Here is a 17737-nt window from a genome sequence, read left to right as displayed (position 1 = left end):
CTTGAGGTGGCACCAATGAGCCTGGGCGTCCCTGTGGTGGTTGTGAAGGAGTGGATGGAGGCTGGCCCATGTAACCGTGAGGACAGGAGTGATGATAGGTAAATGGGGGCAGTGTGTACTGAGGCTTGTCCAGCAGGTGTGTGGCTGTGAGTCGAGGGGGGTTGTTCATTGTGCACAGAAAGGGTGTGCGATATTGTGTGTGTGTGCATGTGTGTGTGTGTGTGTTTGTGTGTGTGTGTGGATGGGCAGCACTGTAGTTAAGAGCTGGGACTCTGAAACCATTTTGCCTGGGTTTACGTCCTGGCTCCGCTACTTACAGTTTGTGTGCATTCTCTCTGAGCCTCAGTTTCCTCATCTGTAAAATGGAGATAATATTAGCACCTCTCAAGGGGCTGGCTGTGAGCATTAAATGAGTAAATGCATGAAAAGCACTAGCACAGTGCCCGGTCTATACTAAGTGCTTAATAAAGAGCAGCTCTTAATAGTATCATGGTGACAATATCATCTGTGTATCTCCATGGTAATCGCCATCATTATGTGGGCCCATGTGTGTGTGGTATGTCAGTGGAGGAACTGGTTGTAGTGTCACGTGTCTGTGGGGGTCATTCTTATCTTTCCCTCATGCGGTGGGGACTAAAATAAAAATGTATTTCCCATCCCATCATAAAATGTATTCACTCCCCACTCAGCCAGTCAGAACACAGAGGAAGCCAGGGCCCCACATCCACAACTCAAGACTGAACATCTATGAGGCATGAAACTTAGCAGTCCCCTGACCCCTCCGGACACCTCATGCTGGACCTTGGGTTACAGTAACAAATGGCAAGCAGGTAACACCCCTGTCCTCAAGGTGCTCACAGCCGGAGTAAGGGGAGGTGAGGCAGAACTCAAAGAGAAGCCCAAGAATTGTTTCAAAACAAACTGTGATGACTGTTCAGGGGACATATCAAGAAGGTACAACAGAGGGACATGCAGAGGGAACGGCCTATGCAAAGGCCCTGAGGCAGGAGGCCCTCGGGGGGAACTAAAAGTGCACAGCACCCCAGGGGCAAAGGACGCCAGGGCCACAAAGCTGGAGAAATGGGCCCAGAAATGTGAACCCATCTAAATGTCCAATGACGGGATTGGTTCGACAGACGGCGGTATTCTACTCCTTGGCAATTGCATGCGCTTGTCCCAAATGACGTTTAAAAACACCAGTAATGGGAGAAACCGTTAATGACATGATGTTAAGTGAAAAAAGGAAACTGGAAAGCTGCGTACATCTTGGGTTTTGCCCCACACAGAAAAGAAAAATGTGATCAGCATAATCCATCGCCATGAAAAACAAATGCCTCCCTCTACATACAAAATTCCCCCTGCCAGTGTTTCACAGAGCTTGTCCGATGGAGCTGGGCTTCTGGATGGTAATTCTTCTTCCTGTTCTTTGGCATTTATAATGTTCTACCAAGATTTGTTTTTAATGTTTAATAAAGAATGAGAAAAGCTCCCTGCCATCGTCTGTCCAGATCCCCACACCCCAGTGAGTTTTCTGGAGGCTTTTTTGTTGTTGTCCAAATCTCAAATAAACAAAAGCCCATTTGGTAGAGGCCCCGATGCAGGACATTCACCCCACACACCCTACCGGCACCAACACTGCAGCTAAGACAACAGAGCTATTTTCCCCGGGGGGCTGCGGGGAGGCGGGGCTCTGGAGCTCTTGCTAAGCCTCAGGATCTCGTCCCAAATAGTTTCCTCCCCACCCAGGGACCCTCCCTTTCCTGTGGCTCGGGGTCAGCCCTCCTCCCACACTCTTGCCTTGGGCCACAGCATGCCCCCAGAGTACTGACCAGCCCTGAATTCCTGGGGCCTAGAAGCCCGAAATCTTCCATCTTAAAGACAACGCAGCCCAAGCTACCTGGTTACACTAGCAAGGAGACTGAGCCCAGAGAGGGCACATGAGTTGCCCAGGGATGTGCAGGTCACTGGGGCAAGGTCCATACTTGAACTTGGACCTCCTCACCAGGACCGTTCACTCAACAAATATGCATAAATTAAGCACCTACTACGTGCCGCACAATGCTCTAAGCATTGGAGATACAGCTACAAAGCAAACCTACAGGGTCTCTGCTCTGAAAGGTAGAGCTTTCAGTAAACATAAGGACAAACTTGTTTCTGAGCGGACCAGGACTATGAAGGCAATAAAGCAGGGTTATGTGATAAAGTCAGGACTGAAAGGATGGGGAGAACGCTCGGAGGAGGTGACATCTGAGCTGAGACCTGAATGAAGAAAAGCAGCCTGCCACGCAAATGGCTGGGGAAAAAGTATTACAAAACGAAGGCCTGGGAGGCAGGGCCAGGGTGGGGAACAGAAAGGAGAAGGATGAGGTCATTTGCAGAGGCAGGTGGGAGCTATGTCAGGCAGAGCCTCCGCTGAAGACTGTGCGTCGGCTCCATCACAGGACAGAAGGTCACTGGAGGCTTTAGCAGGGCTGTGACTGGTCTGGCAGCTCGCTCCAGGCACCCAGTGGAGATTAAACTATGGAGAGCAAGAATGGCGTCCGAGAGCCAGTGAGGAGGCCCCTACCGTCTCCCATGGAGGAGACAGGGATGGCCTGGACCAGTTAGGTGACAGTGGAGATGGAAAGAGAGATAATGTGGCTTTAGATATAGATGACAGGCCTGACTGAAGGACTAAGTAGGAGGGTGAGAGGAAGAGTGAGAACCGTCTTTTCCCCAATGAAGCCGGGAGAAATTAGGACCAAGAAGACTCCAAAAAATGATCAATTCAAAACGCCCACCATGGAAAGGCGGTGAGCATGCTGGGCCTGCTAATTCCACACCAATGGGCCTGCTAATTCCACACCAAAGTGCAGGCAGTCAGAGAGACTTGAGTTCCAATCCTGGCTCCACCACTCACTAGCCGCATGACCTTGAACAAGTCGATCCTCCTCCCCAGCCTCAGTTTCCTTGCATAAGAAGTGGGGATAATGATGCCAAGCACAAGTGGACATGGAAAGCCCTAGTGAGGTACTGGTGGAGGGTGGCCCCCCTCCCCTCTCCTTCTTCCCTATCTTTGGGTCCGATACCTAATGTCAATTCTCAGATGAGTTAAATCACCCTGAAGCCCATTTTTGAAGAATTAATATAAATAGTGGCTTTCTTCCCAGAGGATCATATGAAGCAGAAATGGGACTCCTTCCCATTGAGGGGAGTTGGAACAGAGACACCCTAAAATTAACAAGCACACGCCCAGTTCCAGGCTGGGGCAGCCAAGACAAGAAGCTCTACAGTCCTGTGACCTGCAGGTGGAGCTTGGAGGACAGGGAGAGCCTGGGGCACCTGCCTCTAGCTGAAGCACGTCCCTCCATCCCTGGGAGGTGTGGAGTGAAGGCAAACATGACTCAGGGTTCAAGGGCTGCGAGGCTCAGATCCAGCCTTGGCTTCAGAAAGTCACGTTCCTTCCCCATGCCTCAATTCCCCCACTTGGAAAGCAGAAAAAAACAAGCCTAACCTTGCAAGAGGCTATAAGATGAGCTATCAGGGATTGCCTGCACAGGCTGGGGGCTCTGCTGAGGTTGTCACATGATGTTGAATCATGGCTCCAAAAAAGATCCAGTCCCTAATTCCCCTGTTATCTTACGTGGAAAAGGGGTCTTTGCAGATGTGCTTAATTTAAAGATCTTGAGAAGGGGGGATCATCCTCAATGATCTGGGTGGGCCCTAAATGCAGTCACGTGTCCTCTTAAGAGGTAGACGTGGCTACAGAAGAAAAAAGGTGATGTGGCAACCTCAGCAGAGATACTTGAAGATGCTAAGCTGTTGGCTCTAAAGATGAAGGAAGGGGACTCACATGCAGTAGCCTCTAGAAGCTAGAAAAGACAAGGAAGTGGATTCTCCCCTAGAGTCTCTGAAGGGACCCAACACTTTGTTTTCTGCTCAATGAAACTGATTTTGGACTTTGAACCTCCAGATTTATAAGAGAATAAACTTGTGCTGTTTTAAGCCACCGGGTTTACAACGACGTGTTACAGCAGCCACAGGAAACTAATACAGAGGCCTTCACCATTCCAAGTAGGACTAGATCTGTATTTATAGCCAGATACAGTGCTGGACCGAATTAGAATTTCTACAGGTATAGCCCAGACACAGGTATTTTTTAAGAACTCCCAGAATGATGCCAGGGATCATCCTGGGGCGAGAAGCATGGGTCTGGGAGCTGCAGGCCGTGAATGCTTCTACACAGCCTCCCAGCTCTCATCCCCTGAATCGTACCTGTCACTTGCCTGCCCCTCCCCCTAGGACTGCGAGCATTTGAGGGCTGGGGTCCAACCTGACTGCCCTTAACTCATAGTCACCGGGTTTTGTCCCAGCATCCACTATGTGCCAAGCTCCGAGGATACAGATGTGAATGAGGCACGGTCCCCACCCAGACCCAGGAGGAATTACACCATCAAGCCCTGAAGCACTAGGATGGGGGTCGGCCTGGGGGCTGTGGGACACTGGAGAAAGGAGGGCCAGGAGCTGCTGAGGGGACATGGGGAAGGCTTCCTGCAGGGGAGCCATCTGAGCTAAGTGAAGATGGCAAGAAATCCCAGTGCAGCGGACACCGCCAGTGCCCCACCTACTACTGTGTACACTCCGACAGTCTCCCAAATCCCCCAGCTCCTCCACCCATCAAGGAGGTAACTCAGGTGCATGTTCTACACCATCCCCAGAGGTCCCCAGTGCGACTGGGCCCCTGCTGCCCACAGAGGTAGCCTGTTTATGAACACTCACTAATAGCTTCCTTCCCGCCCCTGTCCCACTGGCCCACTCCCTGAGCAGTCTTTCCTGGGACCACCTCCCATATAAACTACTTACACTCAAAACACTGCCTCTGAGTCTGCTCGGGAGCCCACACCCAAACAGGTGACATGGTCCACGTAGAAGGCACAAAGGGAGGAGAGGCCTTTCGACACGAAAGATCTCAACATGATCATCCGCACTATTTGTCACCACCACTGCCACCCCTACCACGTGTCAGGCGCTTTCTTAAACACTTCTGTGTATTATATTGTTCTCTCATTAATGCAGGAAGGTGCTATGATCAACCTCTTTTATAGATAGGGAAATTGAGGCTGAGAGAGGGCAAGTCTTCATACGAATCTAAAATAGTTCGTGTTCTCATCTCTGTGACCTCACTACCCACCTCGCTCCTCTTCACTCATTATGCTTCGGCCACACAAACTTTTCTGCTCCTTGTAGTTGCTGCCACCCTTCCCCCACCACCAGCAACTCCCTACCTCAGGACCTTTGCCGATGCTGTTCCCACCGCCTGGACAGAGGAGCTACTGCCTCTTCCACCTTCATTTCTCTGCTGAGATGTCATTTCTTCAAAGGGACTTTCTCTGAACACCAAACAGGAGCACCCCTGTCTCACCGCGCTGCTTTATTTTCTGCTCGATCCTTTTCACAGACTGAAATGATCTTCTTTATTGGTTTACTTTATTATCTGCCTGGAACAAAGGCTGGCAAACTTTGGGCCCTGGGCCAAATCTGGCCCACGGCCTGGTTTTATATGGTCTGTGAGCTAGGGATGGCTTTTGCATTTTTAAATCATTGGGGAGAAAAATTGAAAAAGTAATATTTCATGATATAAGAAAATTGCATGAAAATCAAATTTCAGTGTTCAAAAATAAAATCTGATGGTAGCACAGCCGTGTCCACTCGGTTATATATTATCTCTGGCTGTTTGTGCAGTAAGAAAAAGGAGGTCAGCAGTTGTGACAGGAGTCATATATTCAGAAAAGTCAAAAATATTTACTATCTGGTCCTTTATAGCTGACCCCCTGCCCTAGGGCCTGCAAAGAGCCAGGCCCAAGGCAAGTGTTCAAAACAACAAAGGGTGATGATTAACACAAGGACCCAGCCCTAGAAGGGGACCGAGCATCACCTAGGCTTGCCGTGGGTGCATGTATACTTGCATGAATGAATGAATGAATGAATGAATGAATGCATAGCTACATCTCAAAGGGAAGCTACAGGAATCATCCTTCAGAATCCCTCTAGAGTGCTCTTCAGAGTCAGGGTCCGACATCTCCCAGGCGGGCGGGTGTCTCTCCAACGGCACCAGCCTGGCCTTGACATTTATTCCGGGAGCCCAGAACTCTATAGAGAGGACATGATTCATTCTACAAGGCCTTTCAGAAGAGGAAGGAAACGAGCCCTGGGATCGGGAACCAAATTTAACTCCTCTCCTCCACGCACCCTCTGCCAAAACACACACACACACACACACACACACACACACACACACGCACACGCACGCACCCCGCTCCACCTCAATGGGTGGGGTGTCCTGCCCAGCACAGGGTGGGAGGCCGTCGGCCGTTACTGACTCGCTTTCTCCAGAGGGAACACCCACAACTCTTGCAAAGCACAGAAAAATCCTCAACAGAAAGGCAGTATTCCAGAGCAATCTCTCCCTCTCCCTCTCATTCTTCCCCTTTCTCCCCCTCCCTCTCTCAACACCAAGACAAAGAGGGAACTAAGGGAACAAGAGACTTAGCAGGAAACAAGGACCTTACACTACACTGGGAATTTCAGATCCAGCAAATAAGCTGGTCTCTTAGGAGGATATTACCATCCTCAGTACCTGGGAGACAGAATCTAATTTAAGTCCCAGGGGGAAGAATTTAAAAAATTGTCATGTTCATCCTTTGGAACGTTTCACCTAAATCGATAGGTATTTTTATTTCCCAAGAAGAAGAAAGTTCTTTTCGATGTGGATATACATCAACTTAAAGGGTCTGGAACTTGCCGTTTCCTCTGGGTCTCCACCCAAGATTTTATCACAATCTTCCAAAATGTCCCTGCGCAGACGGGACAGTGCTTACTGTTCTTTGCCTGCTCTTTCTCCTCTGGAGCTCTGTGCTGGGTGGGCAGGATCATAGCAGCTCACAGAGAGGAGACAATTAATGCCACGCTCACTAAGTTGCTGGAGCTACCTTATGCCCGTCCCATAGCTAAACCTTTCCAGGGCTGGGCAAATAACTCAGCACAGGCAGGTGTAAAGTCAATGCTCCCTGTTCAGCTGTCTTTAAAGATGAACCTTCAAGATCTCAAGGACCTTCACTTCCAGGGACACTGAGTGTTCACATGACAAGGCATTGACCCTGAGTGCTCTTCATCCGAGCTGTGTGATCCTGGGAAAACTGCTTACCTTCTCGGGGCCTCCATTTCGTCAGGGGCTATTAGCACTGCCCTACCTACCTGCCATGGCTTTGAAGATTAATACCCCTGAGGGAAGTAAATGTGTTTAGTGTTGAACTTTACAGCATGTGCACAGCTAGTCACTGCCATTAGCCTGCCCAGTCTGTAGTTAGAATGACTTTTTCCCAAAAGAGACTCCAATCACAGCATGCCCCTGCTTAAATCCCCCAGAGGCGCTTAGAATTAAATCCATCCCCTTTCCATGGCTCTGTGCCCTAGCCCCCAGTCTCCCCCGCCCTCAGCCTCCACCGGCCTCCACTGGCCTCAGCTGTACTCCCACAGGGAAGCCTTTGCACATGCTGTTCCTTCTGCCTGGAACGCCCTTCCCCTCACTTTCCCACCCCCTCAACAAACACACATCCTTTAGGTATCAGTTTTAACGGCCCTTCCTCAGTATAGTGGGTCAAACGGTGTTCCCTCAAAATTCATGTCCATCTAGAATCTCAGAACGTGACCTCATTTGGTCTTTCAAGATGTCTCAATAAGGTCATACTGGATTAGAGTGAGCCCTAAGAGAAGAAGATGGAAACTCAGAAAAGCCTGAGTCGACCCCTCAGTTAAAGTATGTCTCCCATACTTTCTTCGAAGCATCTTGCTCCTCTTCCCTTCATTGCAATTTCTTCCTCCTCTCTGGCCCATAAACTCCTAGAGAGGGGGTCTTGCCTACCAGGCTCCCTGCAGCAATTGGCTCAGAGCCTGGCCCACGGCAGGCATCAAATATTATTTGCTAAATGAATCTATTTGACAGACGCACCAAGGGAAGCTCGGAGAGGTCAAGGGACTCACCCAAGGTCACACACCAGGAAGAGGCAGGGTCCAGCCCCTGAACTACTGGCCTCCTCATGGGTGATGTGGGGAGCCAAGATGCTGATGCCCACCCTGCAAGCACTCGCGCCCTGCAAGGGAGCCTCCTTCTCCCTCCTGACTCCCAGCTGGCACACCCGTGCCCTCTAGGCTCTGAACCTGACCAAGAGCTTGACCTTGGCAGAGACTCATCTCAGCTCAATGAAGCCGTAGATAACCTCTGAGGTTCTGGGACTGCCATGGGGCAAGGGATGCCCTGGACTCGGGTTACCTTGACACCCACAGAGCAGTAGTTCCAGCCGTGGTCACGCGAGAAAGTGCACCTCACCCGTGGGACCCACTCTTCCTCTCGCCCCCACCCCCACCCCTACCTCTGGCTCCTCCCTCACATACCCTCATTACCTAATTGCAATTTTGAAGCATTTATGAAGGCACTGGACATTAAATAGCACTGGCTGATGGAAGACAAGGAGAAAGTGTCCACTGGGTGCCAGCCTGTCCGCAACACTTGATAATCACCCCTTTTTAACAAAGTGAGAACAAGGCCTCAGGCTCAAAGCCTGAAGAGATGGTAGCATTCATTTAGTTGGAACCTGATAATACTGTTTCGCTTTCCTGGTTTGTATTTTTAAAGGAAACTTCTGTTTATGGCCAGAGATGCTGGTTTGCTTTGTTTTTTTTTTTTTAAACGTATAGTAATGATACATAGATTTGTATTAAAATATTAGGTAATAATATTGGAGGTATACAGACATGGCAAAAATCAGGAAGTTGATGTGTGAATGGCAGTGCTTGGGGAACTGTGAATTCATTCATTCATTCACTCACCCACTCATTCATTCATTCACTCACTCTAGCAGAGGCAGACATACACCATATCCCTTGGGTAGTTCTGTCATAAATTCCTCAGCTTTAGCCTGAATTGAGTAATATGTTACATGGACAGAATCACCTGGGGAGATTTCTTTTTTAATACAGATGCTCAGGCCCTACCCCAGACCCACTGAATCTGAGCCTCCTGATGGTGGTCCCAGCACCTGCATTATTTTAAAGCTCCCAGGGGGTCCCGTCTGAGTAGCCAGTGTCCGGGTACCGAGCTGCTGTTTCTTCCCCAGTGACTGGGCAGTTAGAGAGCATCCTGGAAGAATCACATCAGGCTTCAGTGTTGCTCCCAAAAAAGACATGTGCCAGGGTGTGCCCTGGGTCAGTGAGAAGTGGTTCTTCAGTATTTCCTCAGCATCTAACCCAGGCCAGCCCTCTGTGGCGCCCTAGGGTACATCCCAAGAAAGTTCATGGTTGGGTGGGAGAGGCCAAAATTGTTCCAGAAAATAGATCATGATGCAACAGATGTTCTAAAAGGAAACGAGGCCCAACAAATACAGATCCCAAGAATCTCCCACAAAGATTAGGCGCCAGCCACACCTATTAGGATGGCTGGTATGAAAAAACAGATAATAACAAGTGTTGGTGGGGACGTGGAGAAACTGGAGGCCTTGTGCATTGCTAATGAGAATGGAAAAAGGGGCGGCTGATGTGGAAAACAGTACAGCAGTTCCCCAAATAATTAAAAATAGGATTATCATATCATCCAGCAATTCTAGTTTGGGGTATATATACCCAAAAGAACTGAAAGGAGGGTATCGAAGAGATAGTTATACACCCATGTTCATAGCAGCATTACAATAGCTAAAAACGTGAGAGCAATCCAAGTGTCCACTGAAAGGCAAATAAATAAAATGTGCCATATACATACAGCGTAATATTACTGAGCCTTACAAAGCAAGAAAATTATGACACATGCTACAACATGGGTGAACTCTGAGGACATGCTAAGTGAAATAAGCCAATCACAAAAAAACAAATACTGTATGAGTCCACTTATATGAGGTCCATAAAGCAGATTCATAGAGACAGAAAGTAGAATGGGAGTTGTCAGGGGCTGGGGGAGGGAGAACAGGGAGCTAGTGTTTAACGGGTACAGAGTTTTAGCTTTGCAAGATGAAAAATTTCTGGAGAGGGATGGTGGTGATGGTAGCCCAACAATGTGAACGTACTTGATGCCACTTTTAAATGCCACTTAAACATAGTTAAGATGGCAAAGTATGTAATGCATATTTCACAATTTAAAAATAAATAATTTTTAGTTTAAAGCCAGTGCGAGGGCATGGGCTTGGATCCGGCCCATGTTCTACCATGTGGTAGCTTGGTGGCCTTGGGCAAGTTACTTTGTTTCTCTGTACCTCAGTTTCCTCATCTGCAAAACGGGTATAAAATTAATAACACCCGCCTCTTGAGGCCACTGAGAGGATGCAGTGAGTTTAAAGGATGTAGTTAAGTGCTTAGCAGAGCGCCCAGTTTACTTGTGTTCGAGATGGCAACGGTGACATTACTGGAGTCAATGCCTGCTGGAGTGCTGAGGTTTTAGAGGACACCCACATAAAGAATATGTGGGCCTGCCGGGATGGGTTTTGGCCCTGTGGTTTATTCAATACCAGGTGCCACTTATGAGTAAGGAATAAAGGCTTCCCAGCATGGAGAGCAGTGGAGAAATTAAACTCAGTGAGGACAGAGGCCAATTCGGCGATAAATTAGATGTCCCTGCCCAGGGCCAGGGCCAGGAGCCTCTGCCCTTGGCTTGCTGGTTGATGCAGGCCAAGACCCTGCCCTCTCTGGGCTTCAGCAACCCCTGCTTCTCCCCCTCACCCAATAAATCGAGGGATGAGAAGCCAGTACATGGCCTCAACTATCAGTACATCAAGACCCCTGGGCCCCACCGGAATTCCAGGGGTGGGGTGACAGAAAGCAGATGGCCCCAGGTGGCCACAGGATCAAAGGGTCTCAGGCACATTCAGGCCTTTCTGCTCCTGATCCCAGGTTCCATAAGGCCAGAACCTGGGAACTGCTCCTCAGGAGGAAGATGGGGGTGGAACCCACCTACCGTCTGTTCACTAGCCTTACCCAGGCCACCAGTCCCATTTATTAAGTGCCCAGAGTGGCAGAACACAGAGTTCCTGGCCTTGGACCAAACATTTTATCCAAAATCCCTGGACAGGAAGGCCCCAAAGGGGTCACATTGTTCATCTCCATTGCCCTGTCAGTTTCCCATTTTTGAAAGAAAACCACCCCCAGTGTTGCAAGGTTACCCAATAAACACACATGGAAGCATCTGATGCTGACACCATGGAAATATTATTATTACATTAATAGTAATCATAAGAACAGCTGCCACAGACATGCCTAGCACCGAGCTAATAAGAACTTCAGCATTCCAGTTAGTCCTCACAGCAGCCAGCTATGTGGTGGTTCTACTATCATTTCCATTGCACAGACAGGGAAACTGAGGCTGAGGACTGAACTTGCCCAGCATCACACAAGCAGCAAGTAGCAAAGCCAACAATTTGAACCCCGGCTTATTGGACATAAGAGCTGCCCTGCTCAGCTATAACCTCCCCCCATAACATGGCCATTTATGGAGCACGTACTCCGTGCCTAATCTTAAACAGTCCATTATGACAGCCATTTTGCAGATAAGGAAGCTGAAGTAGGGAGGTGACATGACCTGTCCAGAGGCAAGATCAGAACTCAGGTCTGTCTCTTTGTGAGGCCCTGGTCATCCTCACTGGGCTGTGACTCAAGAGAGTCCAGTTGTCCTGTTTCTGCCTTCCTCACCTCTCGCTGGCAGGATCCCCATAAGGATTTGTCCACCCGGGGCAGGGAAGGCCAAGGTGGCATTTCTCCTACAAAGCCCAGCAGACTCAGGCAGGTGGCCCATGGGCTGAGCAGGGAGTGGGCCCCAACATTTGGGACCAGGCAGGGAAAGAGCCCAAACCTGTTCCTCCACCTGCTGGGGCGCAGAGTGCTGGAGCATCTTCATGTCACGACCTGCCCTTTGGGCTCTCTGTGTCACCCCTGGGAGTGCCCAAGCCTGGCAGTGGCCAGAGGGTGTGCAAGCTCCACCTAGACAGCGCCCCTGAGCCAGCTCACATTTGCTGGGGGGTGGGGCGCAGCAAAGACAGGTCCCTCCAACAACAGGGCACAAAGAGGTGTCACGTGAGAAGGAGCTGGAATTGGGAAGCGGGAATCCGGACATCTTGTGTCTGCTCGGCGCCCACTGGCTGCGTGACCTTGAATGAAACACTCATCCCCTTCAAGCCTTTTGTTCCCTTCCTTGGAAAGGAAAGATTCCAAAGGAAAGGCACAAAAATCCAGACAGTCTTGTTAGGGCTGCGATCCAATGCCCGCCCCCTAGGGATTCTGTAGTCCTGCTCCACAGACCGGGAGCTGCAGAATGTGAAGCAATCCTCCCCAGGGGCATGCACCTGGCACAGTGTCTGCAACTGCAGCAGGGCCAAGAGCATCGAGTCGCTGTCTTAGGTCGGTGAGAGAGAGGACCAGGCTGTTGAGGGCCCTAGAGACCAGGGATTAGTGAACTTGCTCAAAGCTCCAGCCAGCTCTCTCACCAATGCAGGCCACGCAGAGAGCCCACTGTGATGCCAGGGGAGTGTGGATGGTGCAGTGAAAACCATCCTCGCTGCTGACAAATGATCCAGACAGAGCTCCCAACCTCTGTAGGTGAGTGCAGTGCCATCGTCAAGCCAAGCGTCAAGGGAGGCCCGATGAAATGGGTGAGGACTTCGGATCCCAGATCAGCCTGCCCTGGCTGCGTTTCCTGATTCACCTCCCTTTCTGAGGCTCAGTTTTCTCATCTGGAAAAAGGGATCAATGCTGCCTACCCAGTAGGTTCATCCCATGGTTGTACCGGATGAATTTACGATATTCCACCACTGCTGATCTACAAAGACAGCACTGTCATATGTCTCAACCCAACAGGAGGATGGGTAGGGTGGCACCCAGCATGAGGCCAATCAAGGCTGGTCACAGCTGAATGCTGCGGCAAAATGAATGCTCTGTAAAGGCAGCGGGAGCTGAACCGAGAAATCTCTCCTCTGCGCCAGCAGAGGAATGTGTTTCTCATTCCCGGCACAAAACGTAAAATATCTTGTGGCACACACCTCCGAATATAACAACCATACAACAACGGCTCACCTGTGAGGGATCCGTTAGTTTATAAAGTAAGGTTCCCAGTACATCAGAGCACGGGGGGGTGTATGGACCATGGTAATAGGCAGATAAATATGCTGTATTTTAAGTGATGTATTTCCTGTGTATTTGATCAAATATAAAACTCGCCCATCGAACATCTTGTAAGATGTTAAATTTTTAAAACTGAGTCAAAATGTAGTCTATCCGTATAATGGAATATTATTCAGCCATAAACAGGAACGAAGTCCTGATACACATTCAACATGGGTGAACCTTGAAAACATTATGCTAAGTAAAAGGAGTGAGTCACAAAAGACCACATATTGTATGATTCCATTTACATGAAATGCTCAGAAGAGCCAAATCCATAGAGACAGAAAGTAAATTAGTAGTTTCCTAGGGCTGGCGTAATTGCAGGGAAACAGGGAATGACTGCTGACGGTACAGAATTTCTTTTTGTGGTCATAAAAAATGTTCTACAACTGATCGCGGTGTAGATTGTGGAACTCTGAGAATATACTAAAAAACGACGAATTACACACTTTAAAAAAATTATTTTTTTAGTGAAGTGTAACAGACGTGTAACATATTAGTTTCCTGTGTTCAACATAATGATTCAATATTTGTGTATGTTGCAAAATGATCACCACAATAAGCCTAGTTAATATTCGTCACCTTAAAGTTACAAAAAAAATTTTTTCTTGCAGTAAGAACTCTTAAGGTTTACTGTCTTAGCTACTTTCAAATATATCAGAGTATTATCAACTATTGTCACTATGCTGTATACATTACTACCCAAGACCTAATGATTTTATAACTGGAAATTTGTATCTTTTGACCCCCTTCACCCATTTATCTCACCTCCTACTCCCCACTTCTTGCAACCACCAACCCATTCTCTGTATCTATGAGCTTGGCTTTTTGTTGGTTTTTCAGTTTTTTGTTTTTAAGATTCTAAATATAAGTGAGATCACATGGTATTTGTCTTTCTCTGACTTATTTCATTTATCATATCATATCAAATGCCTCAAGATCCATCCACGTTGTCATGAATGGCATATTTCATTTTTTTATGGCTGAATAATATTCCATTCATCTATCAATGGACGGTTAGGTTGTTTCCATATTTTGGCTATTTTAAACAATGCTGCAATGAACACAGGGGTGCATATACCTTTCCAAATTAGTGTTTTCATTTTCTTTGAGTAAATACCCATATGGTATGGATCATATGGTAGTTCTATTTTTAACTGTAGTTTGAATTATACACTTTAAATGGAGAACGTGTATGGTATATAAATTATATCTCAATAAAGCTATTGTTTTAAAAAAAGTGAATTGAGTTCAAGAAAAAAGGTTAACTAAATTAACAGTCCTGGTGGTACATAAATATGAAAAATTTTCAAGATGATACAAGAATGACCGGAGTCAGGGAAACACCAGATTGATGTGGTGTTAGAGCACAGGCTCTAAGTGGATTAAGATCCCGCCTCCTAAGTGACCATGAGTTACTGACTTCACCTCTCTGGACCTCAGGTTCCTCGTCTGGAAAATGGGAACAAGAAGAGTTCCTGCCTCGAGAAGTCACACAATGAGTTAGCACAGTATCTGGCACATCCTAAAAGGCAGATAACGGTAACATTTTTACTTGTCAACATTATCACTTTGCACACAAACTGAGGCTCATGGAGGGGATGGGACTTGCCCAAGGTCACAGGCTGAGAAAAGCGGGGCTTGAAATCTGAACCTCGGTCTTCAACTGCACAGAAGTCCCACCTCCTACAGGTGGAGAGGCCTCACCCAGACCTGCCCTACCCAGACCCAAGTCCAGCTGATAAGTCCTTTGCTGAAAGTGAGTGCAACGTAAAAACTAGCCAGGGATTTGCTGAGGACCTGCCAGGTGACAAACACTCACAATACGGCCGGGCAAAGGAGGTGCAGGTGGGCAGGGGGTGGGCTGGAGGGTCAAGCAGGAGTTAGCACAGCACATTCGACACAGGCTTGCTGCTATGACTATGGGTCTTCACTACTATTCACTCTCATCATTTTCACCCAGATTGTCTTCGGGACTCACTGGCCATTGATTGGACAATTATTTATTGAGTGTGCCTACGATATGCCAGGCACTGTACTGGGGACACAGCAGTGAACAGGACAAAGTCCCTGCCCTCCTGGAGCTCATAAGAGAGAAATATTAGAGAAATAAATAATCATATGATTATGATTTGGGGTATGTACTAAGGGCCAGGAGTGGGACAGGGGAAAGTCCTCATCCCCTGCCACCATCCTCTCCGCCTTCATGATTGCAGGCTCCTCACTGCTTTCCAGGCTTCTACTCCTGCCCGACCTCAACTCCAAACTCTGCTCAGCAGCCAGAAGGATTTTTTTAAAACTCAAATCAGATCCTGTCGCAAAGGGCCACCACAGTGACCAGAAACTCCACGTTGTCCATGACACCCAAAACAGTCCTGCACCTTCCTCTCCTTCCCTCAGCCCCTTCCATCCTTCCAGCCCTCCCAGCTTGCTCCTGCCTCAGGGCCTTTGAACTTGGCACCTCTCTCTCTCTAGAATGATCATGGATTTCAAATAGGAGAACCCAGTGATCAGCTGGGGTGTGGCCTGTTCCAGCCACCTACCCTACTCCCCACCCCATTCTAGACACACTCTGAAAGTTGAGATCCCCCAGGATCATTCTCCCTTTGGAAAAACTATTAAAGAAACCCCTCAAGAAACAGTAGCCTGTGAAGAGTCCAGCCTGGTCAAGGAGGTCCCCAGGCCAGAGTCCAAGCCAGCAGCACACAAGAAGCCCAGTCACTCTCCTAAATCTCTGCCTACAAGCCAAACTCCTTCCTCCATGATCTATGCCCCCAAAATACAGTTTCTGGGTACAACACCCTACATCGGCCAGATTGGTTGCCCCCAAATTTGGGAGAGACATCTGGGATGTACCGTGCTGTGGATACAACATTCAATCTGGAGGACCCTAGGGGTAACCCCAAGATTTGGTGGGCATCCTTCAGAGCAACTGAAATGGATGAATAGGCCTGGCGGACCCCAAATGGGGGGCAACCTGGCATTGCATTGAGACATCACGGACAAGCAGTGCTTTTCAAGGTCAACTCCAAAAGAAGACTCACAGGAGCAAACACTCCAATTAACAGGCGTTGGACTGGCGAGAGAGCTGCTTCTCACACAAACGGCTCTGTGCATCACCAGCAAAAATAACACTAGTAACTACTACGGCTGCCTTTCCCTGATCTCCTACTGTGTGCTGGCTGTTTCATCACACACTCAAGTGTGATGTCATGGTTAAACATAGTAGCAATGCGGAATCAGAAAGCAACACAGGATCATTAGTAATAGCAATCACAATTTATTACGAGGGTTTAGTGAGAGGATGCACAGCAAGTACTTGGCATAAGGTCCGCTCAGTGAGTGTTACTGTTATGGGATGGAGGAGGAGGAAGCACTAACTGTCTGGTTGGGCTGGGAGCCCTTTTGTATTGCGGCACAACCTTATAAGGTGAAACCTGTTATTAGCTCCATTTTATAGACAAGAAAACTGAGGGTGGATGAGGTTATGTAACTTATCCATGGTCACAGAGCTAGTAAAGGGCAGCATCACTTCCTCCCATGGATGTCGCCAACCTCAAACTCACTTTGAAAACCAAGCTCTATTAACCTCTTCCTCTCTCTGGCCCTCTGGGTCCCCGCTGGTGTCCAGGCAACTTTCTAGTTTACAGATCTTCTTAGAGTTGGCCGGCTGACCCCATCCCTCTTCTCAGGTGTGACTGAGCCCATCCTCCTGAAGCCACTGCTATAGCCAGGGGAGGAAGAAGAAGGGTTCCCAGCGAGCTCATCTTAGAGGAGCCATCTCCAGCCCACTGGGACGGTCCAGCGGCTTTAACTTGGACAATGCCCAGGCCTCAGCGGGAACAGGAAGCATCCCTGAACGATAAAGATCAGAACTGGCTTGTGAGCACCCAGGGTGCTTGGTGGTGGCTGAACTACCTGACCAAGGCCAACCTGAGCAGCCCCCACCTCTGCCGGGAGGAGGTGGTCTGGGAGCCCTCCAGACCTAATGTCCAAATCCACCGGTTGTAGATTATGTCATTCCTAGAAAGGGGCTCATCACTCAAAACAAGAAATACACATACATAAAAAACGCTAGTTAGAATTAAGCATCTGCTGTGTGCTAGGCACCTCTCAGCACTTCCCAGATGTTAACTCATTTAACTTGCACAGCAACTTCATTTTACAGAGGAGAAACTGAGGCTCAGAGAGGGGAAGTGACCTGCCCAAGGTCACACATCTAGAAGGTTACAGAGCCAGGATCTGAATCTAAGCAACCAGAGAATAAAGCTCACATTCTAATCCCCTAGATGCACTACTAACATCTCTCAAACATATGCATGATGTGATTGACAGGTCTAAATGTCATACCCCGAAATATTAGCCCTGGTTATCTTTAGAAGGTGAGAACATAAGTTTTATCTCCTCTTTGCTGTTTACCTGTATTTCTAAATGTTCAACAATAAAAATGTAGTATAATGTAAATGTATTGCAATAAGAATAAAAAGAGAATAAAAACGATTCATTAGGAAAATTCAACGAGCCATCCATTAATTCACTTAACAAATAGTTATCTCATGCCACC

The 17737-nt window shown here is 48.3% G+C and overlaps 1 protein-coding gene across 1 annotated transcript in view; it reads right to left on the bottom strand.

Moving 5' to 3' along the window:
* Positions 1 to 17737, bottom strand: part of KIAA1671 (KIAA1671 ortholog) — a 175321-nt gene that overhangs the window by 154218 nt on the left and 3366 nt on the right. The window lies entirely within an intron of this gene.

This window comes from Pteropus medius, unplaced genomic scaffold (assembly GCF_902729225.1).
Source record: "Pteropus medius unplaced genomic scaffold, Ma_sr-lr_union100, whole genome shotgun sequence".
In the NCBI taxonomy this organism is placed as follows: Eukaryota; Metazoa; Chordata; class Mammalia; order Chiroptera; family Pteropodidae; genus Pteropus; species Pteropus medius.
Note: the sequence above shows the minus strand (reverse complement) of the source record. Positions and strands in the feature narration are given on the sequence as shown.